Source organism: Dasypus novemcinctus, chromosome 1, assembly GCF_030445035.2.
Source record: "Dasypus novemcinctus isolate mDasNov1 chromosome 1, mDasNov1.1.hap2, whole genome shotgun sequence".
NCBI lineage: Eukaryota > Metazoa > Chordata > Mammalia > Cingulata > Dasypodidae > Dasypus > Dasypus novemcinctus.
In genome coordinates this window covers 18,139,895-18,162,507 of record NC_080673.1, presented here as the reverse complement: position 1 = coordinate 18,162,507, position 22,613 = coordinate 18,139,895, and the positions used below count along the sequence as shown (strand labels likewise).

General features: G+C 35.9%; 1 pseudogene; it reads right to left on the bottom strand.

Annotated features, from left to right (window-relative positions):
• Window positions 1-20,922: 20,922 nt before the first annotated feature.
• On the bottom strand, window positions 20,923-22,223 carry LOC101429193 (heat shock protein HSP 90-alpha pseudogene; annotated as a pseudogene).
• Window positions 22,224-22,613: the final 390 nt, after the last annotated feature.

The following is a 22,613-nucleotide window of genomic DNA, read 5'->3' as shown; positions in this document are numbered from 1 at the left end:
GAGTTAGCCTTCTTCCAAAATAAATTAAGATACTCATACACCACTCAGGGACTCAAAGACCCTGATTAAGGAGCTATATGGGCTGACTTCCCTTTGGGAAAAGAGTTTAGGAGCATTACTAAATAGTCTATGATACTTTTTCTATTTTTCTGGAAGTTGTGGCTAATTTGCAGTCAGCCTGAAGGAGATTTTCCTCTCATGATAAAAGGGGCTAGGTTTGAGAACAGAGGTAGATACTCTCAGAGGGAAATATTGCTCTTATCTTAAATGGAATGCATCAACAGCCATTTAGATGGAAGTAGAACAAGTACTTCTTGGAGATCAAGGGCAGTCCTTCCACTCTCAGGTCTGTCAGAGCCTCTGTGGATGACAGCAGCTGTCAACATACCAGGGCTATGACTTGGGGCTTTCACTTTCCCCTACTTAAAACAGGCAGTATATGCTACCATGATAGCTTCTGTTTATTTAATTTTTCTCCCATTTATCCAGCCCATCACACTGGCAGATTGAGGTGGGATAGGATCAGTTTCAGAAATCTTACCAAGGGATAGTTTCCAAAAGGATGGATGCTTTAAAAGAGGGATAAAGACACCTCGCACACACATACACACTGAATTGGTTCCTGACTGCCACTTGAATAGAATACTAAGAAGTTTCAGAAAGTATTATTGGTAGCAGAAGAAAAAACAATCATACGTTGACATACTCTAACCTCTGATGCCAGTGGACAAGTTATGTAAGTCAAGTCAAAGGAAAATTACGGGTAGCTGAAATGTTGGTTGTCTCCTAACTGGAGCTGACTGGCTATTGACAGTGAATGGAGGTGCCTGCTTTTGCTAAACAGAGAAGTAAAGCGTAAATCTAGTTCCTGAATCTGTGTAGGGTATCCCAGTAGATACTGTGGACACATACATGTGCAAGCACATACACGCAAACACACATACATACACATGCACACACATTCTATAGTAAAGATGTGGGGGGAAAAAAGGATGATTGTGAAAAGAGAATCTCCCTTTGAATTACAGACTGATTATACACAATATTGAAAATAAAATTTGCGTTTGGTGTGTAATTGGATGTCACACTAAAGGAGAGCAGATGAGTGGTCTGATCTTTATAAACTCCTAAACTGGTATGCTTCTGTTTATGTTGCACTTTTTTTTTCATTCTTCTGAATTTCCCATTCCATTGGAATATGTGGACATGAGTTAACAATGGGTTAAAATGGGACCTTCCAAATCGACCTCAGTTCTTTTCACAACTCTTGCTTCATGTTTCTCACAGGCATGTGCCTACGCCCTATCTATTTTATATAATACAATATCTCTTTTACAAATAGATATATCTTGGGTCCCCTTCTAACTTCAGGAAGGGATAGAGAACATATAGCCTTGCCTACATGAGAAGACCCAAGAGAAGCGTATGCATGTCTGGGACTGCTTTATTGGCCAATTGATTAGGTAATCCAATATTCCATGCCCCTGGAACATGATCTAGGAGCGGGGATCAGATATGAGTGGGCAGGTCTCTTTGGCCCCAAGGATTCTCATCCCTTGGAGAAGGACATTACCAAAGGGAAGTCAGAGTAGGACACCATTTATCTAAAACCCTGTTGCTTGGTTTAAGAGATATACTACTCATGGAGCAAGACAAACTAAAACCAAATAAACATGTGTGTGTGTGCACATCAAATATGATGACTACACGGCAGGGATAATTAGCAGTTTAAAAGAGGCAGGTAATTCATTATTTTTGACTAAGACAATGCCCTTGGAAGTAGACTCTTAGGCAAGGATTCTTTAGGAATACTTTATTAATGAATTGCCCTCAGGAAGAACTGATAAGAAAGAGGAGGTAGCAAGATAGAAGCAGCCCAGCAAGAATGTGATTATAGGGAAACGGACTTGGCCCAGTGGTTAGGGTGTCCGTCTACCACATGGGAGGTCCAAGGTTCAAACCCCGGGCCTCCTTGACCCGTGTGGAGCTGGCCCATGCGCAGTGCTGATGCGCGCAAGGAGTGCCCTGCCACGCAGGGGTGTCCGCCAAGTAGGGGAGCCCCACGCGCAAGGAGTGCGCCCGTAAGGAGAGCCGCCCAGCGCAAAAGACAGTGCAGCCTGCCCAGGAATGGTGCTGCCCACACTTCCCCTGCTGCTGACGACAACAGAAGCGGACAAAGAAACAAGACGCAGCAAATAGACACCGAGAACAGACAACTGGGGGTAGAGGGAGGAATTAAATAAAATAAAATAAATCTTTAAAAAAAAAAAAAGAATGTGATATGGGTGAAATCCTGGTCTTCAGGTCTTCCAATAGGAAACTCTGGGATATGAATTTCAAAACAGGTTTTGTACTACCTTAAGGCAAGTAAGCTGGGATTTCTTGATCCTGCATCAGTCATTGGCTCTGCGCCACACTATAATCTCCCAGGTACTTCTAGAATTTAGGCAAAAGGGCTACAGTGGCCCCAGGATAATCTCTCATAAATGCCACAAAAGCTGGAGGACAGGTGGGTGAAGGCATCCTAGTTCCTAGGGAATTGGGAGAAGAGGAATGAATGGAACATGCCCTCTGCCAAAATAAATTTGGGATGCATTTGTTAAATAAAGCCACAGTAAAAGATCAAGGGGTTTGAGGTCCAGAAAAGATGTCAATGATGATAATAATGAAAGATCGTGACGATGATTATCATCATCAGATTTAGTGGGAGCAAAGAGAGGAGAATTTTGAAGAAGATGAAAATTAAATACTAGTTTTCAAAATTTTAGAAGTAGAGCTTAGGATGTGACTGTGAAAACATCTATGGTAATAACTGTTATTATAGGTAATTGTTTGAAAATGATAATATTGTTAGCAGAACTCTTTGGGTTCTGGGTGTCTAGGTTCTTGGCTATGTCACATAAAGGAACTTAAGAACATGCTATAGGGTAGACAAGGTAGGAAAGAGTTTATTAAGAAACAAGAAAAGAAAAAAGGTACACAACCCTAGACATGGGTGCCAGCGTGCTACAGGGTGAGACAGTCTTGGGGCTTGAGTTAAGCCTTTTTAAGGCCGTTCCTCCCTCCCTTTCCTAATGTTGGGGAAGGCACCAGCAATTTGCTGTTCTGATTGGTTGCCTTAAGCTCCCCACCTGTTAGTTCTCAGAGGACCAATGGGAAGGACTTCTGGACTTATTGGGGTTCCCCCGCTTGACCGCAGAGAGAATTGCAAATGGAACCTCAGGGCCAGAGTCTTGGCAGTGTCTTTTCAGCTTTGTTCTCAGTCATAGCCTTCCTGCGGGGGTTTTTCAGGTGGGGTTTCACAGCCATGTTCTCTGCCAGGTGCTAGCTGTGACTCAGTCTTCCCTTTTCCCTACACACATCTACCTCACTATGGCTGTTACTCCAGTCATTCAGGCTTGTGACAGGAGGCAGAGCAGTGAGAAAGAATGAGTGGCAAATAGTAGTACCTTCACCTAAAGAGAAGTGTGAATAAGAATTTCAGCAAATTACCATAGAACTAATGTCTCAAAGGATCAGGACTTAAATCTTATTCCTCTTTTCAGAGAGAAAAAGGAAAGAAGAAAGGTTGCTAGGACGTTGGTCAAACGGGCATATGTATATTTGCGCTTGGTTCAACACTTCTCTATCTCTCTAGACAATCTTCCAATACTCTCATATTTTATGCAGTCTTTTATCATTCCACAAAATTCCAAGAACATTATCATATTAGAAATGATACTTTCTTGCTAAATTAATTTGTTGACATTTCACTAATTATTTGCTGAAGAATTCTAAAACAAAGCATTTTCTAGAGTCACCTTGAAAGGTTATATCAATTTATTAACAAAGAAGATAATATTTACTTATCTTATGAAGACATATTTCATTTTTAAGAATTGTTTTACTGTTATTCTAGGATGATATATTTATTTTGAAAAGCTGTAGTACCTAACAGACATGTAGAAAAATAAGGTCTCTGACTCTAAGGAGTTTGCAATTTAATTTATAAGATTGATGTCTTAAGCCTCTTTAGTTATGAAAAAAGTATTTGAAGATATTTCCCACGTACATTTTTATAATGAAGAAAGACATAATCAGTAATGTGTTGTTTCTTAACATTGACAGAGCTAATAATCCTACTTCATAAAATTAAGGGTTATGATGTGATTTGATCCTAGAATATGAAATAAGTATTCTCTATAACATCTTTATTTATTTAGAGATAGCCTTTAAAAAAAGAAAGAAAAGCAGCAGTTAGAAGGGAATAAAAACAAGTTGTTTTTTGGTTTAGAAGATTACAGAAGATTTGACAACATATTTTTTAAATGTCCTGCAGGGTAAAACCAATAAAATAAAGATAATGTTCTCTGAGCAAGTAATTTTGGAACTGAGCAAGTAAATTTAATGCAGAGTGGTGAAATTAAAATGGAACATATTTAAACTTGAAAGTAGAGACTTTTCACATTTTAGTTTTTAAAGCAATATTTACTTATCATCACTGTTTAATTCATATGTCATTAATGTTAAGGCCTCTTTTTAAGGCAAACCTATCCTCATGGGATATTTATTGTTTTGTTATGTGTTTGGCCATTGATTGTAGATCATCTGAAGTTTGTTCAATAGAAAATAGTTATTTTTATAGAAAGGCAAATGTCCATCAACATTATATTAAATAACATGTAAAGCATAAGGATTCCATTTGCAATTTGGGTGGTTGTAGAGCTTATTTACCTGCTAAAATGTGTTAATAGCTGATCTCATTGGAGTCTTGATGGACATCAAGAATTCCTAGATTTCTTTCATTATTTACCTTAACAATGATCACACAAACTGCACTCACTGAGTATAAAGCACTTTTAAGCTGCTTGTGAACAAAGTACCTTATTCCACCATTACAGAATCTGAGAAATGGTATTTCAACCACCCATCTAATTTATTAATCACCACTTTAACATCACTGTGAAGTGGTGATCTATGGTTTCTTCTCTGCCAGTAAGAAGAATTTTACCTAGACTTGTAGAAGAATGTTCTTCCTTGGGAATATCTGGTACAGCAATCAAGTGTGTAGAGACCCCATTACCAACTGAAAAATCATAAAACATAAGAATAGGAAACATCCACATTGGTAGATAAAATTTAGGTTATAACTGTAACAAAACACAAAATCACCACGTGAATTAATATCCTCATGATCGCATCCTAAGTGAAATTTTATAACAAACCTAGCTAACCCAATTACCTGATCCTGTCCTTGCAAGAACGAGTCTCCAGATGAGCAACGCTGTGTGGTCCTAGAACGGAAGTGACTAAAGAAGAAGAAAGGATTAGAACATTTATGTCCTCCCCTGGTTTTCAGGCTTCATAACATGGATAAATTCATAGAGAACTCTAAAGGCCCTCTGTCAAAGAGAATCACACTGAAACCATAAAGGCACGCATGCAGATCTCATTATCACCCACTGTACCTTCCTGTGTATGACAAAGATTGTGGCAACTAACAAGTTAAAGATGTCAAATGCCACCATTTTGCAACAATCCTCACTAGTAAAGTACTAATACCTTATTCCAGTACCAACCTAAAAATAAATAAGTAAATAAAACATAAAGTTTTCAGAATGCTTTTGAATCAAATTGTTCCCCTGGTCACCTAACTACAGCCAGCTTTGTGGAGGTGAACTGTGGAGTACGAACACAGAGGCCTTCCTATTTTCAATGTGTTAGACTGACGGAAACAGCACCTGCCAACCAGGATTAAACCCCAAGGACCTCTCACTTGAGTTAATTCAAGGATTTCTCAGTATATCTCCTTACTGGCATGTTTGTCTAGTTACTATCTTATCACAAGCAGCCAGAGCCATCCTCTAAAAACATTTCATATCATAAGAATCCTCTGCTCAGAAACCTCCTTTGGCTCCATTCTTACTCAGAATTAAAGTACAAATTATTTTCATGGTTTACTACCCGTCAATATCACCCTTCCAGTTCCCTACCTGCCTTTCTTCCCTTACTTTTCTCCCTCACAATATTCCAGCCTTATCATTGTTCATCAAACAAGCCAGGGAAGCTAGGGGCCGTTCTTGCCCTTGTTTATAACATTCTTCCTCTGGATAGTCAGATTGCCCGTTCTCAGTGATGTGCTCTCCGACCCCCTGCCCTAATTTAAATATTAAATACCTTCTAATATGCCCTTAAATTTACTGAGAACTCAGAATGTTTGTTTTGTTCACAAGAGTATCCTTAGTGCCTAAACAATATCCAAAATATATTTCCTCAATAAATATTTGTGGTTAGCAAATAGGGTGTTCTGGGGTAATATTATCATAAATGTTAACTACAAACAGTTTGAGTGGTTTTTCCAAAATCACACAACCAGTAAGTCATAGAACTAGAATTCTGAAACCAATTTTACTGAAGTCTGCAATTTTTCAAAGAACTAGCATAGGAGTTAGACAAACTTCACAAAGCTTTAAATGTATTAATTTATTTAGTCCCCACACAAAGCATAAGATTAAGTCATTCTTATTATCCACATTTTACAGATAGGAAACCAAGGTCCTAGATATTAAGTAACATGACCAAGAGCTTAGAGCTGGTATGTGAGCCAGCTAAGAAACTAATAAGAACCTGTGTTCTGAAACAGCATTCTATGAGATGAAATTACCACAAGTTATTTTTCTGGCTATCATTTTATATTTTATAATATTCTATAGTAAATATGTATTATTATCATAAATTTTATTTTTGAAATCCTGATAAGTATAAATAAGCTTGACTGAATTCTATCTCTGTTCTAAACAAGGATCTTGGAATTTCCCTGATGCATTTGTTGAAGACTAACTAGTGCTAGGAATTTTACTCAACTCTGCCCTCCAATTTTGTACCTAAAGTATGGTTTCTTTTAGTACCTGTACATGCTTATGGGTTAGTTGTTTAAAAGTTTAAGAGGGTACAACATCAGCAGACTAAAAACCAACTTGATGCCTTAAAATATCCCAATTTTTTACCAGAATAACTTAATGCAAAACTGCAGGTACCATGCCTCTGTGGGCAAATATGGATTAAATTAATCATAGTATTGCAGTAACTAACTGGCTGTTTGTAGGAAAATTCTATGTAAATGTTTATCTAAAAATATGTCAAAGAAATATACAGTGTAACGGACTTTGGCATGATTATTGCAGCTTAAATCAGGTAGACTCTTAAAAAATAGATGTTATAGGGAAGTGGCTGTGGCTCAATCAATTGCGCTCCCATCTACCATGTGGGAGGTCCTGGGTTCTCATCCCAGGACCTCCTTGTGAAGGCAAGCTGGCCCATGCCCATGGAGAGCTGGCACAGCAAGATGACACAACAAAGAGGGAGACAAGTAGACACCAAGAACAGCAGCAAATGGACACAGAGAACAGACAGCAATTGACAAGGGGTAAAGGGCAATAAATAAATAAATAAAATAAAATTTAAAAAAATAGATGTTATAGAAAAAAGATAAAAGAAAACTCACAACTTTGACAATGAAAATAAAATATAACCAATAACATGAAGCAGGCAAATTTGTACCCTTATTTATGCTACAATTGACAAAAAATACTGTCCTATATAAATATCTCATAAAATCTATAAGAAATAGACTTTATAGTTGAGTAAACCAGTGAAAAAGCATGAGAAATATGCAATCTCATTAACAACCCAGTAGATGCAAATCAAGTCATCAATGAGTACGCACCTTTTACCAGTTTGAGGTGTTATATTGTTCCAATTACAATAAATTTATATTTGTATTATATTTATTTTTATTTGTATATAATAGTTTTGTATTCCAAAGCCAAAGGTAATTGTAAAGCCATTGAAGCACAATTTAAAAACAAATACACCAAAAGTCTCGCAATGTTTATATTTTGTTCCAAAAATAGTAAATTATGAAGACCATTTATTGAAGCATTATTGATAATAAATAAAGAAGAAATAACTTAGATGCCCATTCCACTGTGATATGCTACACATTTATCCTTCCAGATTTTCCTTTATTCTATCATAATACAATTTTTTCTTTGGCACATTGCCGTGCAAATGAAGACTATGTTTTCCAACCTTCAAATAATATTCGCTATATCTTATATTCTTTTCAACAGAATATGAGCAGAAAAGATGTGCACATCTAAACAGGGTTTGACCAGACAACCTCAGTGTATGGATAGTTTTGTGGGCCTAAAAATTCAGATTAGGGTCTTACTTCTTACTCAAGATTGTTGTTTCAGATGGCCCCAAAGTACTCACTAGTAAACTAGGAAAGATAGAAGCGGATCAAGGAAGGAGTTATGAAATAAAATAGAGTGAGACTATTTGAGGAAATGTGTAGAAAAGATCTTTGTGAATCTAGGGTCCCATAGGTCAATAAGCCTTTAGTAGAAAACTATTTTCAAATGTATCATATGGCTAGACTATCTGGATCTCAAATTCCAACTAGGAAAAAATGTCTTCAGAACATGCAAGCATCAAAGCAGAAGATTTGAAAGTCACCCATTTCAGATATGACATGAAAATCAGCAATGAAGAATCTAAAGTTGGGGAAACTTGGGCCACAGACAAAATTAGTCAAGAGATTTATGTACACACACGCACACACACACATAAAGAGAAGAACCAGGACCTTCAAAACTGTCTAACCATGGAACTTATTTAATTGTTTGGTCCGGGAATTCATCAGTTATCACTACTATATTTCACATTCTTCTGAATAAATGAAAACTCTTGTTGCAGTTTTCCTCTCCCTACCCACCATTTTGTATATTGTTCAATGGGCAGATATCGTGTGTTTTCATTAAATGACAACCTAGATCATTAGCATCTCATGTGGACATAATCAAGAGCAGTGGTCATCATCCAGAGACACTGAAGTCTAAAATTGTATTTAATACATGGACAGGGTCATGGCTTCTTGCCAGTGGAGAGGGTGTGAATATGTTCTAGGAGAGATAAGATTGTTCACAGTTAATTGATGGTAATATATGGGAGAGATTTGGACTGTGGCAGAGAACCAATAGAAGATCCCCTCTATTCTTCCCTTCACCTATTATGATAGTTACATTTCATTTTATTTCATTCTATGACAACAAGGCTAGAAACTTAATTTGCAAGCCTCCTACACAACTAACTGTGACCATGTAACTAAGATATTGCAGGGAAGCAGATATGGCTCAAGTGATAAGGCCTCAGCTACAATATGGGAGGAACTGGATTCACTCCCTGGGGCCTACTGGTGAGAAAGAAGAAGAGAAAGCATGCCTGCGTGTTGAGCCTGTGCCCGCATGGTGAGCCGAGTGCCCATGCTACAAGCCAAGTACCCACATAGTGAGCCAAGTGCCAGTGTGGTGAGCCAAGTGCCTGCATGGTGAACCGAGTGCCTGTGCAAGGGAGTCACGCACGCAAGATCATGACACAACAAAAGGGAGATGAAGGGGAGAGTCAAAGTGAAGCACAGCAGAGACCAGGAACTGAGGTGGCACTCCAATCAAGCAGATGAGTACAAAGCTATAAGGGATAGATGAGCAATAAGTTACAAAGAGCTTGGATCCAAGGATGGTCATGTGGAGCAGAGATTCCTACCTGCCCTGAAACACCTTCCTACCTCTGAGTTGTTAGAAGGGAATGCTTTTTCATGTTGTTTGAATCACTATAGGTTCCATCTTTTCATTAAAGCAGCTTCACATATACATTAAAATATAATGATATTAGAAAATAAAAATAGGAGACTGGATAAATAGGATACACTCTATATTTAAGCTGTAAGAGTAGATACTGAAATGATCATTAAAATTCGTAACATGCTAAATGTTTAGTGAAGAAGATAATTTTTAAAAGTATACACCTTTCGATGTATAAGTAAATGCACGTAAAAAAACCACATAGTCATAAGATAAAGCACTACAAAACATATACCAAAATTATGATATTATAATATGTATAGTACTACATTATAGGGCTGATTTTAATGGCTTTATTTTTTCTGATATTTTCTAATTTTTTAAATGAAAAAAATATTTTTTTTCTCTTCACTTGTTTGGTATTTGAGTACTCTATATTATTGAATGCAGATATGCCTCTCTTTGTTTTCACACTCTGCCTTGCTATCCTAGTCATCTGGGTTATTTTTTAAGAATACATAGACCTTAATCCTTATATTTTATTTTATTTTTGCATAATTCTCTCTACTTATTTAATTTCAGATACTGTGTTCCTCCTTGGTCTATTCTTCCAAATATATAAAAGCTGATTTTATTTTTGTTTCAATACTGAACCCAGAGATGAAAATATGAAGTTCCTTTTAAACAAAACTGTTGTAAAGTTTAGAAAGAGTATAAAAGAATATCATGTCTAGAATATGAGATAGACCTGTATAGAGATTTCAAAACTTATTAATCCTGTTAGAGAGGTAGATTTAGAGCATGCCTTTGTCATCATTTTATCATGCTGCACAGTATTGTGTACCTGTAGCTAATGACTTTAAAAAATAATGGTTAATGTGTATTTTTATGGGTATTACTTTATTGCATATAAGACATTTCATTATATGACAGAATTTTCAGGTCCCAGCTTGAAAAAAACATACGGTCTACATGAATCCTGTAAAACTTGAGACCACATAGCTAGAATTATGATTCTGGAGGAAATGTGCATTAATCAATCAGCTAGGAACTATATCTCTACAACTTCTATTTCTAAAACTTTTATTGGGAGAAAATAGATCTTCAAATTTATATGACCTATGCCTAATTTTTGGAAGCAATAGAGGTCTGTATTATATTTGGGGTTTAATATTTCCTCATGATACTATGTTGTATATAATTATTAGTTAACTTCTTTTTTCAATGCTGTCCTCAAAGAATTAGGTGAGACCCACTCTTGAATATTATGGTGAGAATAACTCTAATCTGTCAATAATGTGTTATTTGTAGTTGATGCATAACAAGTTTCTTTTCTCAATTTTCTTCTTGAGCTGTCACTCAAAAGAGTATAAGAGATATAAATGTAACATCTCCTTTGAAATTATGCCCATCTATAAATATATCAAAACCTTGGCAGGTTTTATTGCCACATATAAACCAATCCCATATCTATCAGTTGCTTAAATCCAACCAGGAAATCCAACATTCAACTAAGGGATTCCACACATGAGATGACCCAAGTATCTCCCCATTCCCACTGCCCACCTCCAAATTCAATCCCAGTTTCTATATAATAGTATTAATAACTAAAATTGGATTAAGGGATTCAGGGTATAACTTCATCTAAAATCCATTAGTTCCGATGACCACAAAGAAGTGGCCACCAAGCTGAGAAAGGAAGATAGAATGAGAACACAGAGTCCTGTAATTGAAAAACATGAGTCCTCAAGATAAAAATGATTTGTACACTAGGTTTTTGTATATGTTCATGCAGGCGTGAAACTCAACATAAGGAAATAGATTGAGAGTCATTTAAATTTTGCAGAAATTTTATTTGCAAGGAAACTCTCATTCTCATCTGTCAATATCTTTAAACAATTTCTGGGACTCCCTAAACACACAAGAAGGAAGTGACCTGTGAAATCTGTGCAGGCCCCAGTAAGAGTTCGTTATCCAATGCCACTTATGATGGGGTCATGGAGAATTTTGGACAAGGAAGGTACCCATAAAGGACAAATCCAGCAATCAAGGCATAGAACAGAATCAAGGTCTCACACTTGAACAAAGACAGGAGCATCATTATCAGGAAAAACATCTGTCATTGTTCCTGCCTCACAGTATTTCAGGGTAGTTTTGCACCTGTGACAGCTGTGTGTCCTCTCTTCTTTCCTCTCTGAATGGAACTTATTTTGTTCCCTTGAGTATTTATCCTTACATGCACATTGTATATTGATATTTTGAAGGAGACAACTTCTCTGGGTCTGATAGGGAGGACTGTAAATTCCTTAGAGATACTCAACTTTCAGACGGATGGACTTGTATAACTTTTGGTTGACTTTCTTCAGGAAGGGCTAAATATGTCCTAGATATAGGAAGAAGGGAATACATAAATATCTAAGTAACCAAAGGGAAGTCTACATTACAGACTTCCTTGTGGCCTGCCTTCATCCATTCTCTTCTTCCTTTGTAATAGAATTCCCATTTTTTATAAGAATACGTGGTTGTCTTGAACACAAATTATATTACCCAAATGCCTTTGCAGTTCTTAATGTGGAAAAGGTGACTACATTCTACCCAATAAGTTGTAACTAGGAATGGGTGAACATTCTTTCTAAAGAGAGAGGATGTGCACTTTGTCCTTCCAGCTTCTTGTGGCTTGGATTGCTGATGTAGTTGCTGGGAATTGAGTATGTATCCTGAACCGTAATGTAAGGCATTTAGGAAAGCAGAGCTGTGAGACCAAATGAGCTTACCATATCTACCCCCAACTCCTTTATGAGAGAAATGAATGTGTCCCACCTAAGCCATCATTATTTAGGGGTTTTCATTAACTTAGCTGAATTCTATTCAAGCCTATATATTCCTATATTCATTTTATATGTATGGGAAACAAGTAGTAAAATTTGCCAAACATTATACATCTCCTAAATGCCTCTCTGTGATTTAAACAAAACTAATCTGACTTTAGACTTTTTTTCTTAATTCCAAACTAAGTATTCACTAAAAATTTATGTAGTATCATTTTTACTTGGTTTGTTATAAATTAATATAATATAGATAAAACTAATTTTACAGGAATAAACCATTTATGATCCTGACTGAACAATTTAATTTTTTTCCTAATACTTTCATTATTAAATTTAAAATTGATATTCTAGTGTTACAAAATATTTTCACATTTGACGATATGCATTTTATGCATATTAACACTAAGCAATTATTTTAGGTGAGATAAGATCAGTAATCAGAAGTTAATATTCTTTATTTTTATATGTTCATGATTTTTTTACAAAGCAGCAAAAGAAAGTACAAGTTAATAGAAAAGAACAGGTTAAACACAGAATAAAGCACAGTAAACAAGCATAAAGATGCATTCATATACATGTACATGTGTATGGATACATATACCATATATCATATATGTATATTTGTGTGAATATATTTCCATAGACCATTCAAAGATGCACTTTTTTAAAATTTGGTGATATTCTTTGAATAATGCATATTCTCTCTTGAGAAACAGCATCATATTAAACAATTTTTGAAATGAAGTAGAGAAATATTTCTCCATTGATTTTACTGAATCATGAAAGGATTTCCAATGAATGAAACACTCAAACACTCATCAGTTTGAGTAGGTCACTGGCTTACCTTCCAAGATGAGTAATCTCTAGACAGAGCTTCAGTTGCACTTGATAATGTAAATTTCTTATTTGGCAAATATTTAAATAAGTCAAATGTTTTCATATTTCTTAAAAACTAGCAGTCCTACTTGGCACAGAGTCAGCTGGAAACTAGCCAATCAAATAAGTTTTTATAAAGAAAAGAAAGGGAAGAAGGGCACTATCAATTAATAAGTAAATTAAAAGATATATTAAATTTTACAAAGGGCACCACTAAACTCTTGTGCTTGTTTAGTGAAACTATAAAGAAACACAAAGAACCGATTCCTGTAAAAGCTGAGATGGGGGTTCATTTTGTGGAGAGAGGGGGTTTATACTTAGGATAGCCATGTGGAGGGGTTCCTGGAATTGCTGTTCAGCTTTACTCATTTATCTGAGGGGGCTTGTGCAAAGGTGTGTATACTTTAGTAATTAATTAAACTCTACATTTGTTTGGGTGATTTTCTGGACCTATGTTTTATTTGAAAATGAAGAGTTAAAAATATTAATACACAGGCACCAAGCCCACTGAAAGACTCATTCCCTCATCCCACCCAGAAAAATTATTCTGTATTTTAAAAAGCTAAGAGGAACATGATGATCATATTTAATAATAGTGCAACTCTACAATTCCTCATGTTTTAGAGTTATTGTTTCTTGTTGATGCTTCAGTGTATCTAGTTTTCTTTTTATGGCTGTTTTTTTTTTCACATCACAGCAATTGCTCTTAACATCACACTACTAGCTATCCCTGTCAAAGTCTGCTGACGTAATTAGTGTGAGCTAGTTAATGACTATCACGCAGCACAGACTTGAGAGTGCTGAAGTAAACTGACAGGGTATAAGAGGAATATTAATAATACCTGCCCAAGTTATTTTGTACTTTTCATTGGTGTTAACAACTGCTCACAATTATAATAATTCAAATTCATTGACTCAGCTATGAAATTTGTCTTTCTTTACTCCCCAGTGATAGATTACTCTGATGGGTTATTGAATTAAGAGTATATTTGATGGACAATATGCTAAAACCTTGGTGACGCATTAGGCTTAATTTAAATAACCCATAATCTTTCAAATATAAAACTGGTAAAGTCAGCTAGAATTTTGTTAGTTCAAATTTATCTATCTATTTAGTGCTTCTAATAAAGAGCCAATGAATTTAAAGAAGTAAAAGTCCAGGGTAATCTGCTGTGCATTAATTATTAAAACTTCCTCTCTTTTTTATATGGAAAAGTACTAGAGAAAGATTTTTCTGTGAACTTTACATGAATGCATATAAATTACTTCCAACCTACTTTTAGTCAAAAACATCCCCCTTTAAAGGTTATATATTCCTTTCTGAGCTAGAAATTTAGATACAGAATAATAAAATAATCTCTGTACTTGACATCTGTTTAATGTGTTTGCAAATAATCATGCTATTGTATTTTAGGAATTTTATCTCAAAGGTTTGAAAATTTAAATGGATGAGAGACATTTCTTAACCATGGCTTGAATAGTGCAGTTGCATTTCTTTGCATGCACACCGCCCTACTAATGAAGTGTAAGTGTACCAGGGTGTCCAGTGAATTCGAAGTGGGATTTCAGCAGTGCCAGGCAAGAACTAAAACAGATTAATGTATGCAAACTAATGGTGGCGGAGACCCCAGCGACCACCGTGGCAACTGATGTACATGACAGCATTGAAAATTTCATTTCTTGTTAGAGCGATTTATCTACATTAAAAAGGTTTTGCTGGGAGAGCAGTTTAAAGTAAAAAGGTTCATTTGTCTCCTTCTGGACCAGAAAGTTATGGCTGCCCGATTTTACCTCCAATATAAAAGAGAGTGAGAAAAATTATTCTCTGGTAGATCAGGCCTCAAAGAATCTTAGCGATGTATCTCCAATTGAATTGTTCCAGGCTGACCCAGATGGGTGATGTGGACTAATATTCTGCCTTTCCCTAAAGCTCTTTAGGACTTAGGTCTAAAACAATGTATCCACACGAATAAATCAATGGCTTATTAGAGTTTCATGAGCAATTCTTTCCCAAATTACCCACAATCACTTTCTGGTCAGAAATACTTCTCCCACAAGGAGTTAATATCAATCGTAGAATTATAAATAAATTAACCTAATCTTCCTGAACCTTAACCAACCTCTGATATGAACCTGGAGCTGGAGCTGCCATGATTAGAAATGGATTCTAGCCCTTGCCTCATGTTTCCAGTCTCTGTTTTGGATTGAATTGTGTCCTGTGAAATGATGTACTGAAGTCTTAATTCCTGGAATCCCAGAATATGACCCTGTTTGGAAGTAGGGTCTTTAACAGATGGCACCAGGCAAATTAAAGTGAGATCCTACTGGAGTAGGTGGGCCTGTAATCCAATATGGCGGATGTTCTTACCAAAAGAGGAAGTGTGGAGAACGCACACAGGCATAAGGGAGAACACCATGAGACCGCCAAGGCAGAGGACGCCATCGATTGTCGGCCAGAAGCCAGAAGAGATGCAGAACAGAGTCTTCCCTACAGAGGAAGCATGGCCCTGCCAACAGCTTAATTTTGGACTGGGGGCTTCCAGACCTGTGAGACAATGCATTTCTGTCATTGAAACCACCCAGTTAAGGAAGCCCTAGGAAACTAAGACAGACTCCTCCTGATAAACCTCCCCCCATTTACCTTCTAAGAAAACAGCACTACCACATCCAGAAATATTTTGTCTCATAAAATGGCTCTACTTTCGTGATTTCAAACTTTCTTTGAAGTGTGCCTCAATCTTGCTTATCATCACTCTCTCCTTTAAAGCACATCATCCTTACCTTACTCAATAAGAATGTATGCAAACACTTCTTCATATTTACCTTGTCCCTCTGGTATCACGTCCATCTCTATACAAATTTATATAACTTTTTGGAGACATGACTTCAATGACACCTATCTGGAACCAACCCTTTCTCTTCCTTCTCACTAAAGAGAAGTAATGAATAGTTTCATTTTCTGGGTAAGAAAGTGACAGAGGGTAGTGGGTATAGCTCAGTGGTTCCCATGTACAAGGTCCTGGGTTCAGTCCACAATACCTCCTTAAAAAAAAAAAAAGGAAGTGACAGCAGTATATGTGTCTGAAACTATGTCATTTGGCTTTCCTTGAACATATCAGAAACTGACAAATAGGAAAGAAATCAACACCAGTGATTAAAAACAATGATAGTAAGTTTGTGTGTGTTTGGTAGGGAAAATTTTACTACCACAAAATATAAATCTGTTTAGTTGAGTCAGGAAACGTCATTAAAGTTTGTCCTTAAACAAAATAATTTAACATGGAGCTTATCCAAACCCTAAATATTTCACCTTTTTAAAAAAATCTCTGAAAGCAGTAGCATTAGAAACCCATCTGTAGCAGTTTGATATGGTTATGAATTCCAAAAATACTGGATTATGTTTGTAATCTGGTCTGTACTTGGGTGTGTGATTAAGTCATGATTAGGGCTTCGATTGGGCCATGGCATTAGGGTATTGAGTCCCCATCTTTGTAGGTGGGGACTCACAGATAAAAGGCATGGCAAAGGACAGAATTGAGCGTTCTTAATGGTAGAGTTCTGATGTTGGAGCTTTGATGCTGAAGCTGGAGCCCCCGGGAGAGAGACAGAGCCATTTGCCTGATAGTCTACAGCTGACCTTGCAGAGAGGCAAAGCCTAGAGAGCCTCATAATCTACAGCTGCCCTTGTGGAGAAAACAGAGGAGCTGAGCCCAGAGGAAGCCAGGAAGCCTGAGCCCTCGCAGATGTCAGCAGCCATCTTGCTCCAACACGTGAAAACAGATTTTGATGAGGGAAGTTATTTATGCTTTATGGCCTGGTATCTGCTCCTACCCCAAATAAATACCCTTTATAAAAACCAACCAAGTTCTGGTATTTTGCATCAATACCCCTTTGGCTGACTAATACACCTTCAAACATTGCACAGATGCCTAAGAGTTTCATAAATAATAACAACAACAACAAAAGTGGAAATATGAAGAAAGATACAGCCACAGGTATATAAGCATTTAAGCGATAAAAAAATATTGGGGCAAATTGTAGGTATGTATTTGGAATTGGCAATATAATTGAGATTTTTTAAAATTATTATGAAAATTAACTTTCTCAGAGTAGACCCAATTGTACCATTTCTTAAGAAAATTGAGAAATCTATGAGAATCACTAACTGATTATTCCCATCTTTCCCTATACAAAAATGTCAGGAAGAAATGTATATATTTTAAATTTTGTATACATTTTTCAGATTCCCAAGGAGTACAATAAATCACATCAATTTTTAATATAGAGAAACTTGCTGCACAATTCTTTAAAAAATTTTCTGTAGTCAAAATACTAAAAGCTTTCAAAGATATTAAAAGGAGAAAAAGACACAAGAAGACAAATATTTATGGTCTCACTAATATGAACTAAATATGATGAGTAAGCTCATGGAGGTAAACTCTAGAGTATAGGTTTCTAGAAGTTTCATTGTGGGTTGAGATTGACAGTTGATGATTAATACATGAAGACTTTTTATTTTTATAATTAAATTTTTATTTTTAAAGAAGGGCTAGATTATATAAATGTTACGTAAAAAATAATAGGCATTCCATTATGCCCACCTTCCTCCCCCTCCCATACTTTTCCACATTAAAAACAGCCTTCATTAGCGTGGTACATTTGTTACGGGTGGTGAACACATATTAAAGCATTGTTACTAACCATGAACTACAGTTTACATTAAAGTTTACACTTTGTCCTGCACAATTTTGCAAGTTATGATAAAATATACGATGGCCTGTATCCATCACTGCAGTGTTATGCAAGACAAATCCAATGTCCTGAAAATGCCCTCATATTATACCTATTCTTCCCTCTCCCATCCCTCAGAACCTCTGGTGGCCACTGCCCTTACATCAATGATAAGAATTCTCGCCTGAAGAAATTTTAGTTAAGTTTATTGTGAAAGTGTGGAAATGAATAGAGTTGATGGTAATACATTATGGTGAGTATAACTAACACTGCTGATTAATAAATGTAATTGTAGCTGAAAGAGGTAGCCTGTGGATATAATATGTCAATTGAAAGTAAACGAGAAAAATCGAAGGACTGTATAACATAGTGATTTTGATGGTGGATGAAGATTGTGGTTAATATTATAAAAATACTCTTTTTTTACAAAGTGTTAAGAATATGTTGGTATGGAGGAAATTAAAACTAACATAACTTATGGACAATAGTTAACAGTAATATTGTATTATTTTTGCAGCAGTGGCAAAGAAGATATTATATGAATTCTAAGGAACAACACTAGGGGATATAAGGGAGTTGGGGATTTTTCCTTTTGGAGTAACGACAATGTTCTAAACCTGACTGAGGTGATGACAGCACAGCTCTGTGATGAAAATAAGATCCACAGAGTATATACTTTGGATGGGACTGTATAATACAAGGAATCTTGTAGTGGAATACAGAGTGTGGTTTATAGAACAAATATGAGAACTATAACAAATATATAATATTAACATAGGGTGTTAATAACCAGGTGTGTTGGGGGAACAATATACCAAATGTAAGGCATTGGTTATAGTTAGTAGTAATATTTTGATGATGCTCTTTAATAGTTTGTAACAATTGTTTCACAACAATACAAGGTGTATGTGGTGGGGTGATGTATAGGAACATTGTATGATGATATGTGCTTTGTAAGTTCACAACTTTTTGCTACACACTTATTGGTTATGTATGTTCAAATATGAACTACACACTTCAATTAAAAAGTTAAAAAAGGATAAGATATATATATATTAATATATTGAATAATCTGTCCATCAATAGAATTTCAGGACAAGAAAGAATGCTCTTGTTCTTAGAGGGAAAAAAAGTGTGTGTGTGTGCATTTTCATCAAGCTGAACCAAGCTCCAGTGATCGAATCTCTAAGTCAGAAAGCTGAGAACTAGAGGAAGAAATTAAGGAAATAGGGGTAAGAGAAAGTTAAGAGCTTCCTATCTTTTGACTGACTCAAGTCCCTAAATGCAGAAAGAAATTTCTGGTATTACCATATACCTCAGAGTATCAAGTAAGATAATGATAGGGGCTTCCATAAATTCAAAACCTTTTTCAGATACCTTAGTTCCAATAATTTAATAATTAATTAAAAAATAAAAATGATAATTTGCTGTTGTGAACTATTATAGTGAAGAATCATGCTGGTATCTAAAATAAATCATCTTAGATACCTGTTGATTATTTAATTTAATGCAAGAAAAGTCTTATTCTTTATAAGAATAAGAAATGGTAGAAGATTCAACATGTGTCAGTTGATAATATTCTGCTCTTTAAACAAAGGAATTCCAATGCTGACAAAGAAGTAATAGATGAGAAAGAAGGAAAAGAAGAAATATGAGATGTAGAATAAGGAAAGAAAAACCGAATAGAGAAATCTGAAACTCCTATAAAAAGTACAAAATATACTAAGAAATATACATGCTTTTAATATATTGAATGTACTAGTGTTCATTCTAGAAGTAGAAGCTTAAAGATTTTGTGTCATGATGGTTACAATTTTCCAGATTATTCTTCACCTTTTTCATTTGAAGTTTCTTTTATTAATTTAAAGGATTTTTTTTTTTTGCATGGTAAGGACAATGATTTTCCTGCCTCCTGTGAAGCAAATACTTGCCTGCAGTCTATCATTTATATTTAGACTTTGTTTAGAAGGGTTTTTAATGTGCTGAATTTTCTAACATTTATGCAGTGTGTCTCCTATCAATCTTTTTTTTTTTTTAATGACTTCTGGATTTTCCATCTTTCTCAAAAAAAATTCCTCAAATCCGAGGTTTCTTTGTTTATATATATATTTTTAAGTTTTGAATATTTATTCCTCCGGAATTGATTTTTTTCCACAGCTTTTATTTTTATTCCCCAGTATCTGTTACCATCATTTAAAGCAGAGCAGGATTTAGGCACTGCTTTTCCACTCAAGGCCGGCAGAGTCCTTTCACTGCCGTCACAGCTAAGGAGGGTGTGTTTTGGGCAACTTTATAGACTTTTCTTTGGAAAATAAGCCCTGTGGATATTTGCTTCCACTGAATTGGTTGTTTAACATACTAAATTCCAGTGGTCCAGTACATGGAAAGTTGTTAACTACAGTGTATGGAAAATTAAAAATTACATCCTTTAAGATGAAACTCAAGCCAGTAAACTCATTTTTATGATATTTATTTCTCTTTTAAACATCAAAGTACATGCCTCAGAACATACACTTCAATGACAGAAGATTGGGTCTACTAGGGAAACTGCTTTCTAGCTAAACACTTGCGACCACAAAGTTAACATTAGGTTATATACATCTTGCAACAAATGTTACCTCAATGAGTAAAAACAAGCCAACATGAAATGAAAAAAGAACTACTAGCTCTCCCTTAGTGCCTGAAATATCACAGCATCACACTTTAAAGGAGAAAGAAATCTTATCTTCCCCCTTAAATAGTTGTCATGCCCATACAGATTTTTTAAATGTTAACAAAAACAAAAGAAAAAAAACCGGGAAAATATATTTTCATTGGGAATGAAGAGACTATTGCACACATGTTGAATGTCCTGCAGGCAGAGCTCAGTCCACTTCCTCCACACGAGGTGCTTCATCTCCCTCAAGAGGCTGCATTTCTTCCTTAGAGCAGCACTGCCATTGTCAGCGGTAGGGCCATCTTCATCAATACCCAGGCCAAGCTTGATCATCCTGTAAGTCCTGTTGGTGCATGTCTGTGGGTCTTCCAGACTGAAGCAGATGATAGGAGCATAGTTTCTTAGAGTAAGATGACCAGATCCTTCAGGGACTTATCATTCTTGTCTGCCTCTGCCTTTTGCCTTAAGGTTTCATTGATGGATGAATCATCGATGATGGAATGGTCAAGCTTGATCTCCAGGTATTTCTTGGCTGCTATGTAACCCACTGTTGTGTTGTATCTTAGGGCTTAAGCCTTCATGATTCTCTCCATGTTTGCTGTCTAGCCAACAGCATGGGGACATGACCAATCAGTCTGACAATACCATCTTTTCAATTTTTTTTCTCTAAGATGTCTTTTATGATTTTGCAGAGGTTTTCAAACTCTATTTCTTTCTCTTTCTGTTTCTTTTTATCCTATTCTTCCAAGTCTTCTTTGGTGACAGACACTAAAGTCTTCCCCTCAAATTCCTTCAGCTGGTGGACACAGCGTTCTTCGATGGGCATGATCATTTAAATCATGTCTAAACCATGCTTCTGGAGACACTCCACAAAGGCAGAGTTTGCAGCAAGGTCCTTGGTTTCACCAGTGATGTAGTAGATAAGCTTCTGGTTCTCCTGAACTGTGGTGTAGTAATCCTTGAGAGAATCATCTCATGCCCCAGAAGCAGATGCGTAATATCTTAGCAGCTGAAAGCTTCTTCTGATTTTGAGAGAATTCAAGCTTTATGTTTTGTAGAGCACTTTTTTTACCAAATTCTTTCTGATAAACATCAAAATTTAGCTTTTTTGCAAAATTTCATGGGAAATGTTTAGAGGCAGGTCCTCAGACTCCACCATATCCCTAATGAAATTCAGATTTTCAAGGATCAGCTCCTCACAGTTTTCATGATGAAAACTCTGAGTTCATACAATTTAATGTTGTTCTTTTTCTTTCTCTTTTCAAATAGGTCAAAGGGAGCACTTCTTGGGACAAAGAGAAGGGCTCTGAATTCAAACTGTCTTTAACTGAAAAGTGCTTCACTGCCAAGTGGTCTTCCCAGTCATTGGTCAAGCTCTTCAACTCTCTGTACTCTTCATTTAGTAATATCATCAGGATATTTGGTCAAGGTTGGCTTTAGTTTGTTGACTTCTTTTTGATCAATGTATTTTTCCTTGATCATCTTTTTTTTTTTTGCACCATCCTTCATTTCTTCATCATCATCAGAAATAAAGGAGATTGTGAAGATATATTCTCAGTTTATTCACTATCCAATTACTTTCTTTGCAGAGAAAAAAATGTGATAAAGAAGGAGTGATGATGAGGCTGAAGGAAAGGAAGATAAAGAAGCAAAAGGAGAAAAGGAGTCTGATGAAAAGTCAGAAATAGTAGATATTGGTTCTGATGAAGAAGAAGAAAAGATTCACATTCAATGCAATCCCAATAAAAATCTCAACAACTTTTTTTTTGCAGAAATTGGAAAGCCAATAATCAAATTTATTTTGAAGGGTAAGTAACTAAGCAGGGATTCTGGTTTCATTTTTTTCCCAAATGGACAGTCAAGTATGTCAACATGATTAATCTAAATACAATCTTAACC